The 16,160-nt window shown below is 44.7% G+C and overlaps 1 protein-coding gene and 1 long non-coding RNA gene across 3 annotated transcripts in view; one reads left to right on the forward strand and one right to left on the reverse strand.

Moving 5' to 3' along the window:
- PARVA (parvin alpha) overlaps nt 1-16,160 on the forward strand; it is a 146,595-nt gene that overhangs the window by 76,562 nt on the left and 53,873 nt on the right. The gene's annotated exons all lie outside the window — the stretch shown is intronic.
- LOC111774359 (uncharacterized) lies at nt 6,288-15,651 on the reverse strand. The gene is made up of 4 exons (XR_002809339.2): nt 15,175-15,651; nt 14,333-14,460; nt 9,557-9,663; nt 6,288-9,069 (listed from the first exon to the last, which is right to left on the reverse strand). It is a non-coding gene; the product is annotated as an uncharacterized lncRNA (long non-coding RNA).

A 16,160-nucleotide genomic window follows, 5' to 3' on the forward strand; every position in this document is an offset into this window, starting at 1 on the left:
CAGATTAAACATGGTTTGAAAATTCACATGTTTGGGTTTATGGCTGGGCTGAAATGCCTCCCCAAGGATTTTGACAGGTTAAAGGTTACATCAGTTTGGGCTCCTTGATCTGGGTTCTGAAAAGACCATAATTAATGAAGGAGTAAGAAGGGTAGCCATGAGCAACTTGCAGCCACGTGGGAGCGCGAGGGATGGCCGTGGTTCCCCTGAATGCGTGTGGTTGGGAGACCTGGCTCCTCCCTGGAACCCACATGCTTTCGTCACCGATATCAGCCCACTCCCAATGATGAACGCCGAATGCACTCATTTGCACCCTCTGGGAAGGCATTTGTGTTGAAGGTCCCAGCGGGGGAGAATAGCAACGCTGGGGGCAAAGCAGGAGACTTTGAGGGATCCAGAGGTTACAACTGACGCCTGGGAGCTCGTAAGCAGAGCTGGAGTTGGCCCTTTGGTTGACTAGGGCAGTGGGTGAGCAGACACCAGAGGCAAGGGGAGTACTGAGGGGTCCAGGCTGCTCCTGACAGGCATTTCCTTGTCGCTTCGCTTACATCTCTATGGATACCGATGGAGATGCATATTTCCCCAATATTTAGTTATTTATGTATTTTTTTCTTTATATAAATTACCACTTAATGTATTTTATTAACTTTCCTTAGGGGCTTTGATAGACTGCTATTATGGATTTTTATAATGAAGTCATTATATGTTAAGAATACTAATCTATGCTTGCCACATTACTTGCATTTTTTTTTTCCAGATTGACCTTATTCTTAGTTGCTTGCCCTGATCTGCCTCCTTATTTTCCAAAACAAGCCTGTGGTTTCCTTCTGCTCCCTGCACCCAGAATCTAATTCTTAAGTACTAGGAAAAAGACAAGTACTTCTTACTACAAAAAACTTCTAACATACACAAAAGTAGAGAGGATAGTGTAGGACACCCCCAGTGAACCCGTCACCCACTTCAATGATTAATCCATGGCTGGTCTTATTTCATGTATGTCTCCCAGCTGACCCTCAGCCCCCACTGGAAGATTCTTTTGTAGCAAATCCCAGATATATCATTTCAGTATATGTGTATTTCAGTTGTAGCTCTTAAAGATAAGGATACTTTTTAAAAACACAATTTATATTACATGTAGACAAAAAAATTAATAATTCCTTAACATCTTCGGCTGTTCAGTCTCATAATTTTGATTGTTTCATTTCTTTATTTTTACAGTTTGTTGGAATCAAGATCAAAATAAGGCCCATGCATTGCAAATAGTTGATATTCTCTCAGATCTTTTATTCCTTGAAATATATTGAAGAAACCTATAGAGTTTCCCACAGTCTAGATTTTGCTAATTGTATCCTGATGGTGTCAGTTAACATGTTCCTCTGACCCCCGCGTTTCCTGAAAATTGCTTGGTAGATCTAAGACTGATGGCGTGTGTCTCTTTGGGATGGGGGAAGGGGAGGCATGATATCTGGTTGTCCCTCATTTGTGAGGAGCTGTTGGTGATCATTGTCTAGAGGCATTAATTCATTAGGGGTTTCCAAATGGTTATATTCTAATTCATTTATTCCATCGTCATTGATTGACTGAAATGCTTTATAAAGGTAAACTTTCCCTCTTGACGTATTTAATCAGCCACAGGTACGGTTTCATTTAGAAAGATGGGATGAATGTTAGATTTTTCCTTTTATTTACCATTTTTCAAAATGAGTGGGTTCCCTAGCTTCCTCCGGAGGTGACTAGAGTGGTGTGGTGCTTTGTTTTTCTAGCGTCATTATTAACTCAAGGATTTAAATATATTTGATGTTTCAATCTATTGCAGTTCTTATTCTTATGGGTGCTCAAATTTTCCTTTGGCCAGTGGAAGCCTCTTTGATACGACTCACCTAATAGATATTCATAATTTATTGGTTTCTGGCAACAAAATGTTCCAGGCTCACTGCCTCTGATCTAGAATCAGCCATTTCTCCCAGGAGCCCTGATTCCTTTTAGTGGGAAATGGCATTATAATTTAGAGGCCACAATCCGGGTGCTGTGGGTATTGAGTACCATTTGTTTCCACCTCTGAAAATTCATCCAAAATGCACTCACCACTATCAGTAGCACCACCACCCCTGAAAACCACCACAGCCGTCACCTCCGTGTCATCACCATACAGACTTCACCTTTCCCCAAGTCTGCATAACACCCATAAAATATTCCTTCTCCAACCCGCCTGGGTCGTTTCACTTGCTCCAGAATGTCCTTCCGCATTGTAAAGCATTTCAGCGGCCTTTTTCTACTCCTTTCACTATCCTCTCTTCGTCTGTTTAAGACCCAAGGCAAGGGGATAGATCATAATTTCTTAAAGTCTCCTCCAACTTTGTTTTTGAGCTCTGTTGGCTGGCCAAAGTCATTCTTGTTTCATTAGATCTTCTCTGAGTGGTCCCTGTGTCTCCCCCAGGGCACACGTGTCACTACGCACACACTGAGCAAAGGTGGGGAGAAGTAGACCAATGTTGCTGAACGCTTACTGCGGCATGTCCTACTATGCTTGGGCATTTTGTATGTGTTTTATCATCGATGCTTCGTTACAAACCTGTGAGCTATGTATTATCATCCCCATTTTAGAGAGGAAGAAAAGTTAAGTAAGAGGCAGAGCTGGGATTAATCCAAGGTCCACTTTCCGCCAGCACCCAGCCAGGCAGCTGAGACTGCCTTATCCTGGTCCATGCGTCCCAGGAAGACTTCTGCTTAGAGGGGTCCAATAGGGAACCTTTTCCCAGCTGTCCTGCACACTTGCAAAACTCTGCGTTTCTTATCCTTCAGTGGCTCCCCATTGATTTCAGAATTAAATGCACCCTCTGTCTGTTCTGGCCCTGGGCTTAACTCCCTAACAACACCCTACAAACACATTACTTTCCAGCAATCTTCCCGAAAACGTGCCTGTCCTCATGTCTCCTGCTCTGTTGTGTGCCCCCCACTCCCTCCTCACCTTGTAAACGTCTCCTTTAAGAAACCAGTGAAGCATCTCCTTGAGGAGGAGTTCAGTGATACTGCGTTGGCTCCCACAGGGTGCTGTGCTGTACTCTGGAGCCGGGTTTTACTCATCCGTTTGACCCTGGCCCAGGAAAGTTGCTCAGCAATGCTGCTGAATGCACATTTAAACAGAGCAATGAGTGCGTGGTACCAGCTCTCCCTCTTGCTCACTTGAGTAAAATGTTATCTTCTTTGAAATAGTGTATACACTTTCTTGTGGCTCTGTCACTCTATGCTTCTGTTGTGCGTGTTTATTTCTGCCTATAAGTTAAATTATGCTCTGGGCCTGGAAGGCGCAACCGGAATGAGGCTCCCAGTGCATTGCCTTGCACGTAGTCAAGGCTCAGTAATTATCCGGGGAATTGACTCAAATGGAAGGTTGTACAGAAAGAAGCCACAGTGAAAGTGTCAGGCATGCAATCAGCAGAACGCCAGACAGTTAAAGCATCTCCGATTTACTGCAATTTCTTTTAATGGGTTCTCTGTACAGATTTGCTGTCAACATGGATTGTTGGTTTAGGAAAAAAACAGGGAGCTGCAATGGCCCTTGTGATGCCCAATGACGGGCAGCATTTTACCACTTCTAGTGAGATGTCCACAGATTTCCAGTTTGGGACAAGACTTCATCATTAATGCTGAGGAGGTCCAAGTGACGAGCAAAAATGCTTCCAAGTGAATGTCTCAGACCCTCACGCTCAGAACCAGCACCTGTGTGCCCTCTCTGCTCCCTCCATTGCTTCCTCCAGTTCCGTATCCTCCTCTTCGTAAAGCCCGGACCCACCCAAGATTAATGTCTGGCTCTGATGTAGGAGGTGAAGCTGTTTGTTTGGCTGTGGCACTCTGCTGCAAGGGAGGGCTGCTCAGGGACCAGTGCTGCCATACGGATCATTCATTCATTCAGAAAATATGCGTTAAGCAGTTATTGCATGTCAGGTGCTGGCAGCGCAGTGGTGGGCAAGGCCTCGGTCCTCTTGGAGTGCTCAGAATAATGGAGGAGACAGGTGTTCTTCAGATATGCACACAGATGTCTAATTACACATGGTAGTAAGTGAGATGGAGGGCAAAACAAAGACCTAGCCACACAGGGTCTGGCACTGCCTTCTCCATGAAGCCCTCCCTGGTCCCTCCTGGCAATGCAAGGCCAGCCTGCTGCTCCCTTTGTCACCTGGAACCATGCCTATGTCAGCCCTCAGCCCACTGAGACTGAGCGTACGTGACTGTGAGCTCCTAGGGCAAGGGTTTCTTCTTTCCTAGAACAGTGTATGGCATACAGCAGGTGCTCAATAAGTGCTTAAGGGTGGGAGGAAGGGAATGAGCTCATTTTACAAGGCCCCACTCCATCAGATGAAGGAGCCGTAGACTTGCCTCACTCAGCCCCGTGATCATGATGGTGTGATGATGAATGAACTAGTGCCAGAACTTCAGCTCTGTCCCCAAGAAGAAGGCTTGTCTTCTCCAGAAGGATTGTGGGGATGCAATAATGCATGGAAACTCTCCATGCAGGGCCTGGCCTGTGGCAGGAGCTCAGCACAAGGGGCATCCCTTCCCTGCCCCAGACGTTTCCTCAGGATGCTGTCGTGCTCTGATCAAAGCCGCCTGCCCACCAGCATTACTTGGCATGCTCTCATCCTAGACCTGGGCAGGGGCAGGGGCGGGACTTGTGTCCTGCTCGTCTCTGAGTCTCCATTGTGGGCACAGCAGAGTCGGGACAAAGGAAACGTTTATTTTGAACAGCGCCAGCCTCTTGTCATCGTGTGAAGATAGGATTCTGCAGACTGTCCATTGTTGTTTGCTTCTTCCTTGGAGAAGAAGAGTGTGTTCCCCTCCCAATCTTTTCCTAAAAATGTACCCTCTTAAGTCCTACCCAGTCTCCTGGGATTTCTCTCCTGGGGAGAGGAGACAGAGGACCCTGGCCCCCAGATTTCTGGGGGAGCATAGCAGATGCTTTTGCACTGCACATCACAACCCCCGGCTACCTCTTGTTTCAGCCTGGCTGTGGTAGACAGTTTGGCACACCCAGCAGGGTCCTGCCTTAACCTGGCACCTCCACTGTCCTGTCCCAGAGCTCTAGCTTCTGAAGCCCCTCAACCAACACCCAGTGCAGCCTGAGGGTGTGGAGAGGCAGCACCCTTGGGGTAACCTCAGCTAAGGGGGCAGTCCGCGGAGACAGTCTCCATAGTTCCTCAGAGAACCCCCTTGGGGCAAGCCTCAGTGGCCCACAGGGAGCCGGCTCAGTAATGCATGCCCCCTTTGGGGGCTCTTCCTGGGTCTCTGTGTCATTCTCCTTGCCCCTCACCCCTTTCCCTGGCATTTCTTCCCACTTTCAAGTGGCTCCGTACTAAGACATTGGGAAAAGGAGATAGTGAACTGTCTGGATCATCCTCTAGGGGACTTTTCAGGGAAGTCACTTAACTTTTCTGAACTTCAGCTTCTTCCTCCATGAAAGAGTGAGAAGAATAGCCTGTGACCTGAGACTCACTTAGGGCCCTGCATCTGGCTCCCCGGAGGCACCACATTCTACTCTTGCTGGTCCCGCTGCCTGAGCACCCGCTCACCCTTCATGGCTGGCGAATGACTCAACCTTCCAGACTCAGCCACCCCCCAAGATTGGAAACCACCTAAATGTCCAACAGTTATGGGATGGTTCAGTAATGTATGGTGTGTACCTTCAACGGAGATTAAGGAAGACATTTAAAGTGATTCTTTTGATGGCATAAGGAAAGGTAATGAGATTATGTGGTGTGATGAAAGCAGCCTATAGAACTATGTGTACCCAGCATGTTAATGTGTGTATGTGTGTAAAGCAAAGGAAAGCAGGTAAGAAAATATACCATGTTAACAGTTTTTCTCTAAGCAGTAGGATTATTTTCTTAGTTTTTTTTAATGTTTTCAAAGTTCTCTTAAATGAGCATGTTTTTCTTTTATAGCCATTTCTTTTATGCATTTTTTTTTCTTTTTGGTGAGGAAGATTTACCCTGAGCTAACGTCTGTTTCCAATCTTCCTCTTTTTTTTTTCTCCCCAAAGTCCCAGTACATAGTTGTCTATCCTGGTTGTAGGTCATTCTAGTTCTTCTGTGTGGGATGCCACCACAGCATGGCTTGATGAGCTGTGTGTAGGTCTGCGCTCAGGATCCAAACAACTGAACCCTGGGCTGCCAAAGCAGAGCACATGAACTTAACCACTTGGCCATGGAGCCAGCCCCCTAGCCATTTCTTTTTTTTTGTTTTTTGAGGAAGATTAGCCCTGATCTAACATCTGCTGCCAATCCTCCTCGTTTTTTTTTAAAGATTTTATTTTTTTCCTTTTTCTCCCCAAAACCCCCCAGTACATATTTGTACATTCTTCGTTGTGGGTCCTTCTAGTTGTGGTAGGTGGGATGCTGCCTCAGCGTGGTTTGATGAGCAGTGCCATGTCCGCGCCCAGGATTCGAACCAACGAAACACTGGGCCGCCTGCAGTGGAGCGCGCGAACTTAACCATTCGGCCATGGAGCCAGCCCCCCCAATCCTCCTCTTTTTGCTGAGGAAGACTGGCCCTGAGCGAACATCTGTGCCCATCTTCCTCTCCTTTTATGTGGGACACCTGCCACAGCATGGCTTGACAAGCGGTGTGTAGGTCCACACCCAGGATCCGAACCAGTGAACCCTGGACCTCCAAAGCAGAATGTGCAAACTTAACCACTACGCCACCAGGCCAGCCACTAGCCATTTCTTTTAAATTAACCCAGTACTTACAACAAACAAAAGTACTGCTCAAATATCACTTTGTTTTAATCTGTTCTCACAGAGTCTGAGCCTCCATAGACTGACCAGGCAACCTCTAGGGCTTAGCATATGCAAGATTTTTCCCTAATAAACTTTCTCCTGGCCTTACATGGGAACACAGAAGTGACCATGTTCTAGACATATTCATATAAGAAATAAAAGCCCTTTCATAAAACTGGGACAATGTATAGTATAGTGTTAAGGATGTGAACCCTGGAGCCAGCTGGCCTGGGATCAAATCTGGGTTCACTTTCTACTCGTGTGGCCTTAGTCAGGTGACATAACCTCTCTGGGCCTCATTCTCCTCACCTGTAAAATGGGGATTACAATAGTATCTACTCATTAGATTGTTGGCAAGATTAAATGAGTTAATATATGTAAAAAAAAATGCTGCATCTAAGGGCCTGGTAGAAAGGAAGTGGAGTGTGAGTGTGTGTTCTCTCACCATCATCATCATTGTTCCCTCCAGAGGGAGTTTCCACGAACTGTTCTCCTTCAGGGTACGCCACCGACTGCCCTTCAGACAAACCTAGAAACTGCCCACGAGAACTGGTCCAACACAATGCCGTGTTCTCTCACCGGCCACTCCCAGGGCTCTTGTTTCAACAGAGGCCACCACTTGGGAATTCAAGTGGACTCGTAGTTTTGTGGCACTTTTTAAGCCGCATTGAGCCACTGAATAAGAAATGTCTGGCTGTTCAGGATTAATAAGTAAGAAGGATCTAGACATGAAATTCAAAGAGCCGTAGAAAATGGAACAAGGACACTTGACTCAGGTGACACACAGAGACAAAAGCAGGTGAGATGGAGAGGCTGCACGGGGTGCCTGGGGCCCTCCTGGCCTCCTGTGGCGTCTGCATCGCCCACTCACTCCTCATTTGCTCCCTCCCCTGCAGAAGAGTGCTCTGCACTCAGGACGTGGTTCAGAACTGCGTGGGGCCCTTGTCATTCTGCATTGTACTTCGTGTGCGTGTCTTTCTCCTCCCTCTCCAGCTAAAGCATCCTCCAGCACCCACTGAGTGCTTATCAAGTGCCAGGCATTGTCTGGGCTCTGAGGGCCACCAAAGGTAGCTGCCCTTCAGGAGCCAACTGGCCCCAGCAGAAGTACTCGTGTATCTTTGTATTCATAGCTCGTGGCCCAGCCCCTGGCACCAGAGATGCCCGTACATTTTTACGAATGAAAGAGATCAGTAGTGCCGCTTCCACGCTGGCTGCCCTGGGTTGCTCACGGTACCCACACTTCATATGCAATTAGCCAGTGTCCCAGATGAAGTTCTGTGGTCTTCCCAAGGCTGTTAGGAGTGCTCAGGGTGTATGAACACACACGGATGCACTCGCACACACAGTGGCTTGGTCTTTTCCCAGGATAGCACATCTATACCACCTTCTGCTTAAGTAGGAGCAGACCTTTAAAACCAAGGAAATGGTTCTGGTTCTCAGTCTAAAGAGATAATGGGGCATGGCGTGGCAGAAGACAGAGAGCAGTGACATGCTGTTTCCCCTTGACCCTCGGTGCCTGTGCAGTATTTACATTAAATTCCCGTGGCTTCCTTGAGCCCCCCACCCATCTTTCAGCTCACATAGATCTGACTGCCTGAAGCCCGCCAATGGGGCATCTCTCTCTCTGCCTCCGTGCTTCCTTGCAGTTGGAGGGCAGCTGTATCACATGCTTGGCTGAACAATGAATAAATGTCCAGGGGCCATTTGCTTGGCAGCCTTCCAACTCTGCAGAGACTATAAAACTGACCAACGTGAAGACACTGGTGGAAACCATAAGACTCGGGACTATGGAGCCCCTGTCAGCTCCCATCACGACACCATCCTCTAATTCCGCTTTTTGGCTGGGCTCCCAGGGCCAGATGTCAGACCCTGGTGCCTAAACAGCTGTGTCAGGTAGAGAGGAGCGTGGTGAGAGCCTGACAATCTGTTGAGGCCTCCACGAGCTGGCTCCCATGTTTACCTGATGCTTTGTATTATGTCTGCTGAAACAAGTATCCTTTTAGTTAAAAGTAATAAAACTCCTCTGGTTTAAGGGCTGGGGTGGGGGGGGTTGGGATTTTGCATTTTCTTTTGGCAATCTCACAGAGAGGAAAAGTGAACCCACATGTTGTAGGAAAGAGTGAGTATTAAGAACAGAACTTGTCCCCTTAACCAAGAAAGCTCTTGTAGGCAGAATAATGACCTCTCCTGCCAGAGGTCCGCACCCCGATCCCTGGACTCTGTGAATTTGTTGACTTGCATGGCAAGGTGAAGTTCAGGTTCAGGTGGAATTTTGGTTGCTCATCAGCCAACCCTAAAATAGAGAGATTGTCCTGGATTATTCTGGTGGACCCAGTGTAATCATAGGGTCCTTAAAAGTAGAAGGGGGAGGCGGAAGAGGAGGTCAGAGTGATGCAATGTGAGAAGGAATCTGCCCCCCCCCCGACCCCCATTGCTGGCTTTGAAGATGGAGGAAGGGGCCACAAGCCAAGGACTGCAGGTGGCCTCTAGAAGCTGGGAAAGGCAAGAAAAGAGATTCTCCTCTAGAGCTTCCAGAAAGGAACGCTGCCCTGCCAGTGCCTTGGTTTTAGCCCAGTGACGCCATGTTGGACTTCTAACCTATAGAACCACGAGCATAATAAATTGGTGTTTTTTCCAGTCACCAAGTGTGTGGTAACTTGTTACAACAGCAATAGAAAACTAATGCAAAAGCCCACGGTGTAAAGACCCCCACTGGGGACCATGGATAGATCTGATTTCCAGAGCAGCTCTGGAGAAAAGCATTAAAGAGACCACTGTACCTTCAGTGATGGTTGGACTAGTGGGACAGACCCCCTCTTGGGAAAGCAGAAATGACCCAGCCAGTAGTCCCGAAGTTATGAGGGAGCTCTATCTTCTCATTTCAGCCCTGGAAAAAAACAAACAACGAGAAAAAATTTTTTTGTACTTTCTTCCTGGAAACTTGGGTTCTTGAGTACAGCTTGTGCTACGGGACTTTGAAAAGGTTCTTGCGCTTTCCCTGCTTTATAGATGCTTCCACAGGACTCAGCGAATGTGGGATAAATTACCACAGTCTCCTTGGTGATAGGAGGAAACATGTGTAACCCATAAAATCATGGATTTCCCCCCAGTGAACTCTGTATACATTTGGAAATAACAGCAAATTTAGGTTGAGTTGTTTTTTAATAGACTACTTTTGCAGTAGTTTTAGATTTACAGAAAAATTGCAAAGATGCTCCAGAGAGTTCCCATTTATCCTACATCCAGTTTCCTCTCTTATTAACATCTTATATTAGGATGATACATTTGTCACAATTCATGAACCAGTATAGATATGTTATTATTAACTAAAATCCCTAGGTCATTCAGATTTCTTTAGTTTTTGCCTAATGTCCTTTTTCTGGTCCAGGATCCCATGTAGGATACCACATTACACTTAGCCATCTTGTTTCCTTAGGCTGCTCTTGGCTGTGACATTTTCTCAGATTATCCTTGTTTTGAATCACCTTGATAGTGCGGAGGAGTACTAATCAAGTATTTTTTAGGATACCCCTCTATTGGAATGTGTCGTGTTTTTCTCATGATTAGGCTGGGATTGTGGGTTTGGGGAAGGAAGAGCACAGAGGCAAGTGCTATTTCCTCATATCACATCAAATCCCGTGACTTACGACCGTGATGTTGACCACGGTCACCTGGCCGAGGTGGTGGTTGTCAGCTTTCTCCGCTGTAAAGTTACTCTTTTTCTCCCTTTTCATATTGTACTCTTTGGAAGGAAGTCACTATGCAAAGCCCACATTTAAGGAGTCGGGGGTTGTGCTCTCCCCCTTTGAGGGCACGGATCCATAAATTATTTGGAATTCTACCAAGAAGATTTGTCTCTTCTCCTCCATTTATTAATTGAATCAGTCATTTATGTCAGTATGGATTTATGGATATTTATTTTGTGCTTTGGGCTATAATTCAATACTACCGTATGTATTTTGTGGCTCAAATTCTTCCAGCTTCCTTACTTTCTGCTTCCAGCCTCTCTTGTGTATTTCCTCTCCAGTCCTAGAATCAGCCATTTATCCAAGGAGCCCTGGTTCCTTTGTTGGAGAATGGTGCTAGAAACCAGGATCTGAGTCCTAGATCCATTTATTGCTACTGGAGTGTCATTTCTTTTAGACTCTCTCAGCAAATAGAGCAAAAAAATATATGTGTGTGCACTAACTCATGTATATACACGTCTAAATATTTCTGTACATAACCATCGGTATCTATATTAAGATAGCATGCGTTCTTACTGATGTCTCCAACTCTAATCTGTTCCCATGTGGATCATCCCAGCCTGGTTCCCTTGCTTATCTGTAAACTTCTACTCCAACAGTGAGAAACCTGGTTTTACCATCTACCATCCATTTACTTGATTATTCAATTCCAGTATTGTCCATGTATAGCAGTATCAGAATTATTAACCCATACCCCTAGGGGAAATAACTTTATCAACTAGTCTACAGTGCTTACATGCGGTTCTTTTTCCTTTGGTCTCACAGACTTCACTCATTTCCAGTGATATTTAGGTCAGCGCTATTCCCTTAACCTCCTTCAGTGAGGTTGTCTCTTGCACAGTCAGATTCTGTTGTCACGTCTGTATTCCATCCTTGGATTCCCCAGCCTCCAAAATGGTTTTTTAAGTTTGCATACATTAAGGTTTACTCCTTGTGCTGTGTGTTCGACAAATGCATAAAATCATGTGTCCGCCATCGCAGTCATACAGAACAGTTTTACCCTCTTAAAATTGTTCCGTACTTTGCCTGTTCAACTTTCCCCCAAGCTCCTGGCAACCACTGATTTTTTTGTCTCTATAGTTTCACCTTCTCCAAATATTATATAATTGGAATCATACACTACGTAGCCTTTTCAGACTAGCCTCTTTGACTTAGGAATTATACATTTGAAGTTCCTTGTGTCTCTTCATGGCTTTATTGCTAATTTCTTTTTATCATGCATAATATTTCATCATATGTACCACAGTTTATTTGCCTATTGAAAGATAGCTTGGTTGCTTCTGGCTTTTGGCAATTATGAATAAAGCTGCTATAAACATTCATATGCAGGATTTATGTAAATATGTTTTCAAATCAACTGGGTAAATACCTAGGAACACAATGGCTGGATTATGTGGTAAGACTATAGCTTTATAAGAAACTACCAAACTATCTTCCAAAATGGCTATCTCATTTGGCATTGTCACCAGCAGTGAATGAGAGTTTCTCTTGCTCCACATCCTTGTCAGCATTTGGTATTATTAGTTTTTTTGGTTTTAACCATTCTAGTAATATGTAGTAGTGTCTCGTTGTTGTTCTATTTGTCATTCCCTAATGACAAATGATGTTGAACATCTTTTCATGTGCTTATTTCCCATCTGTACATCTTTGGTGACGTATCTTCACGTCCCTTGTTCATTTTGTAATTGTGTTGTTTGTTTTCTTATCATTCAGTTTTTAGTGTTCTCTGTGTATTTTGCATACAAGTCTTTCATCAGATATGTATTTTGCAAATATTTTATCCCAGTCTATGGCTTATCTTTTCATTCTCTTAACAATATCTTTTGCAGAGTAGACATTTTAATGAAGTCCAACTTATCAATTTTTCTTTCAGGGATTGTCCCTTTGGTGTTGTATGTAAAAACTTACTGCCAAACCCTAAATCACATAGATTTGCTCCTACGTTTTTCTCTAGGAATTTCATACTTAGGTATAAAGTGTTTTCTACTTAGGTCTGTGATCACTTTGAGTTACATTGTGTAAAGAGTGTATGGTCTGTGTATAGATTAATTTTTTTTGTGTATGGATGCTCAATTGTTCTCACACCGTTTGTTGATAAGACCATCCCTTCTGCGTCGAATTGCCTTTGCTCCTTTATGAAAAATCAGTTGACTATATTTGTGTGGGTCTGTTTCTGGGTTTTCTATTCTGTTCCATTGATCTGTTCTTTTGCCAGTAACATGCTGTCTTGATTACTGTAGCTTTCTAGTAAGTCCTGAAGTCTGGTAGTGTCAGTCCTACAACTTTGTTGTTCTTCAATACTGTGTTTCTGCTCTGCATCTTTTGCCTTTCTCTGTAAACTTTGGAATGAGTTTGTCGATATCCACAAAATAGCTTGCTGTAATTTTGGCTGGGGTTACGTTGAAGCTATAGATGAAGTTGGGAAGAATTAACGTTTTAATAATATTATGTCTTCCTATCCATGAACACTGAGTATCTCTCTATTTATCTAGATCTTCTTTGATTTCTTTCATCAGAGTTTTGTAATTTTCTGCACATCAATCCTGTACATATTTTGTTAGATTTATATCTAACTATTGCATTTTTGAGTGCTACTGTAAATAATACTGCGTTTTTAATTTCTAATTCCAATCATTTATTGCTGGTATATAGGAAAACAATTGACATTTGTATATTAACCTTGTATCCTGTAACCTTGTTATAATTGCTTATTCTAAGTGTTTGGGTTTTTTGTTCTGTTTTGTTTTGGTCAATTCTTTGGGATTTTTTACATAGAAAATCATGTCATCTACAAAGATGGTTTTATTTCTTCCTTCCCAATCTGTATACCTTTTATCTCCTTCTCTTATATTATTATACTAGGTAGGATTTTTAGTGGAATTTTGAATAGGGGGGTGAGAGGAGACATCTTTGCCTTGTTCCCAGTTTCAGGGTGAAAACATCTAGTTTCTCGCCGTTAAGTGTGATGTTAGCTGTAGATTTTTGTAGCTGTTGTTTCAGGTTGATTTTTCATATAGAGGAAGATTGTTGGGATTTGCTGAGCAGACAATGTAGTTTTCTCTAGCTGCCAAAAACTTCTGGGGGGCCCCTTGAGCCATTTAGAAATTTAGGGAGCTTTAGTAGCTTTCAAGAGGACCAGAAATTAGTTATCCCGATAAGGCTCTAGAGCAGTCCAAATGTCTCACTGGGGCCCACTTGCACTGAAGGAGAGAGACATCCTGGCTATTCTCTTGCCCTTCCTGGTCTGTTTGGTTGGCTTGTTTTCGTCTGTAGGCACAGGGAGCATGGTCCTGGGAGTGCTGGCGACAAATGAATTTGCAACCCTTGATACTCCAGACCCCACCTACTTATTTGCTTCTCTATTCCTTCCCCCCATTTCCCCTCCGTGCCCCCAGCGTTCCGGTGCTCAGACATAATCACCATTCTCTCAACACCTGCCCTGTTTGTCCACACCTTGCTGTTTTTACACAAGATGTGCCTTTTGTGGGGCACCTGTGTTGGATAAAAATTTAGATTTTTCAAAGTCCAGCTCAAATATCCCCCTTTCTGGGAATCCTTCCCAGTCTTCTCCATCTAAAGTTAGCCTTGTTCCTTCCACCTGAGCTCCCACAGCCTGCTCGTTACACGTCTCCCACCCGAGTGCAGCGTGTTGCACATTGTGTTTATCTGCCTGCCTCTCTCACCACCTGTGAGCAGATTGAGGCAGACCCATGTCAAATCCCCAAACCCTTATCCCCACTGCTGGCGCAGGGGCTGCTTCACAGGAAGTGCCCAGTAGTGTTTATTGGTTGAATGAACGAAATTACTTGCCTTGCATAAATGGACCCTTTTGTACTCTTAGAAACTTCTCTCCATTCTTCTCTTTATGCTTGTTTTCTGCCTGGTGTTCTCTGAGTCCCTGTATGTACTCTGGAGTGTAAGAGATGCCTGCAGCTATTCTGTTTCTCATGGAAAAAAGGAAAAGAAAATTACCATTCATTGCAGACCTACTGTATTCATCCATCAACTTAATAATCTTAGTGTCCTATGTATCATTTAGGGAGTTCAGGCTCCAAGCTCCAGAAAAGGCCAACTCAACTGGCTTAAACAATGAGGGAACTTATTATATCTCTTATAACAAGATACATAGAGTTAAGGTGGCACTAGGGATGGTGGCTTAACAGTATCAGCAAGAACCCCCTTCTTTCTATCTTTCTTCTCTGCTAACCTTAGCTTATTAGCTTCTTCTTTGGGCTTACTCACCTCGTGGCTACAAAATGTCTGCAGCAAATCCAGACATAACATCCTGGTGCAATAATGGTTAGAAGGAGAGAGATACCTTCTCTTTCTTGGGCCTCTCTTTAAAACGGAGGAAGACTTTTCTAGAAGCTTCTAGAAATTTCCTCTCATGGCATTGGCCAGAATTGTATCACATGACAATGCTTGAACCAGTCACTGCTAAGGGGCTTGAGATTATCATGATTAGCTTAAACCAATCAGGATCTCACCTAGAGATATAAGAGGAAGGGGTGTGTACTGGCACCGCATGAGGCTTCTTTCAGCAGGGAAAAAGACAAAAGTATACAAGGGGAAGGAAACCAGCAGTGTCAGCTACACCCTTGTTTTATAGAGCATTGTTTTATATTGAATTTCAGGGAGGTTAAGTCACTTACATAAGGTTCCACAGCTGATACAATGGAAGTAAGGTTCAAATCCAGCTCCTTCAGTCTCCCATGTACGTCTTCTGCTGCCCAGCTGGACCCAGAGTCTGACTGCGATTCCCGGAAAAGCCCGAGCGCCTTTCTCGTGGCGAGCGCTTCAGGACTTGAGGCCATCACCCTGCTTTCCCAAGCCCGACCTCCCGCTGGGCATTGCCTCTGTTTATTAAGTTATGACTAACGGCGCTGCGAGACACCGAGGGCTGCACGTTCAGACCTAGTTTTAGATTGTTAGAGGAGATTTGGAGGATAAACATCATCTTCGTGTTCTATGCCGAGAAAATCCAATTGCAGCTCTTTCTCTTGCAGAGCTCAGGGGCTGGCGAGGGGCTTCTGCGGGGTCCTGCTTTGGTGTAATCGAAATGAAACCTCCAAAGCGGTCGGGCTGTTTTGGGAAAGTGGCCGCTAATGTGGCCCCATGGGGCGGTGCCCAGCCTGAACCGCGCAGTTTGCATATTCACTTTTACAAACAGTTGGCTGGGAGTCAGCAGTTAATGGGATGGGAATGGTGTTCCTGTACCAAATCATTTCCTGAAAAAAACATTTCCAATTGCAAACATATCTCAGCCTCTCTTCTTGGGTTTGTTATGTCTCTGTGAGTGAATTAAAGAGGCAGGGCAGAGGGGAGTTTTTCTCACTGGAGATTTTTCATCTGAAAACATTTTTAACAGTGATCTACATGTAAAAAGAGATCCTGTTCAGATCCACTTTTAGAAGTCCTGGCTGTGAATGTTGCATTTCTAGCCACACTTTAAAGATGCAGGTATCTCCATATTCACAAATTGGCCCTGGCTGTACAGAGGTCTGGGGACAGGTGCGGCTTTTCTCTCTGTACAAAATGTAAGCTGGAAATGCTGCCGCAGAAATGTGTACAAGCACAAACACACACGCACACACGTGCACAGGCACACAGGGTCAGGCCAAAAGGTAAATTTTTTCTC

Source organism: Equus caballus, chromosome 7, assembly GCF_041296265.1.
Source record: "Equus caballus isolate H_3958 breed thoroughbred chromosome 7, TB-T2T, whole genome shotgun sequence".
Lineage (NCBI taxonomy): Eukaryota > Metazoa > Chordata > Mammalia > Perissodactyla > Equidae > Equus > Equus caballus.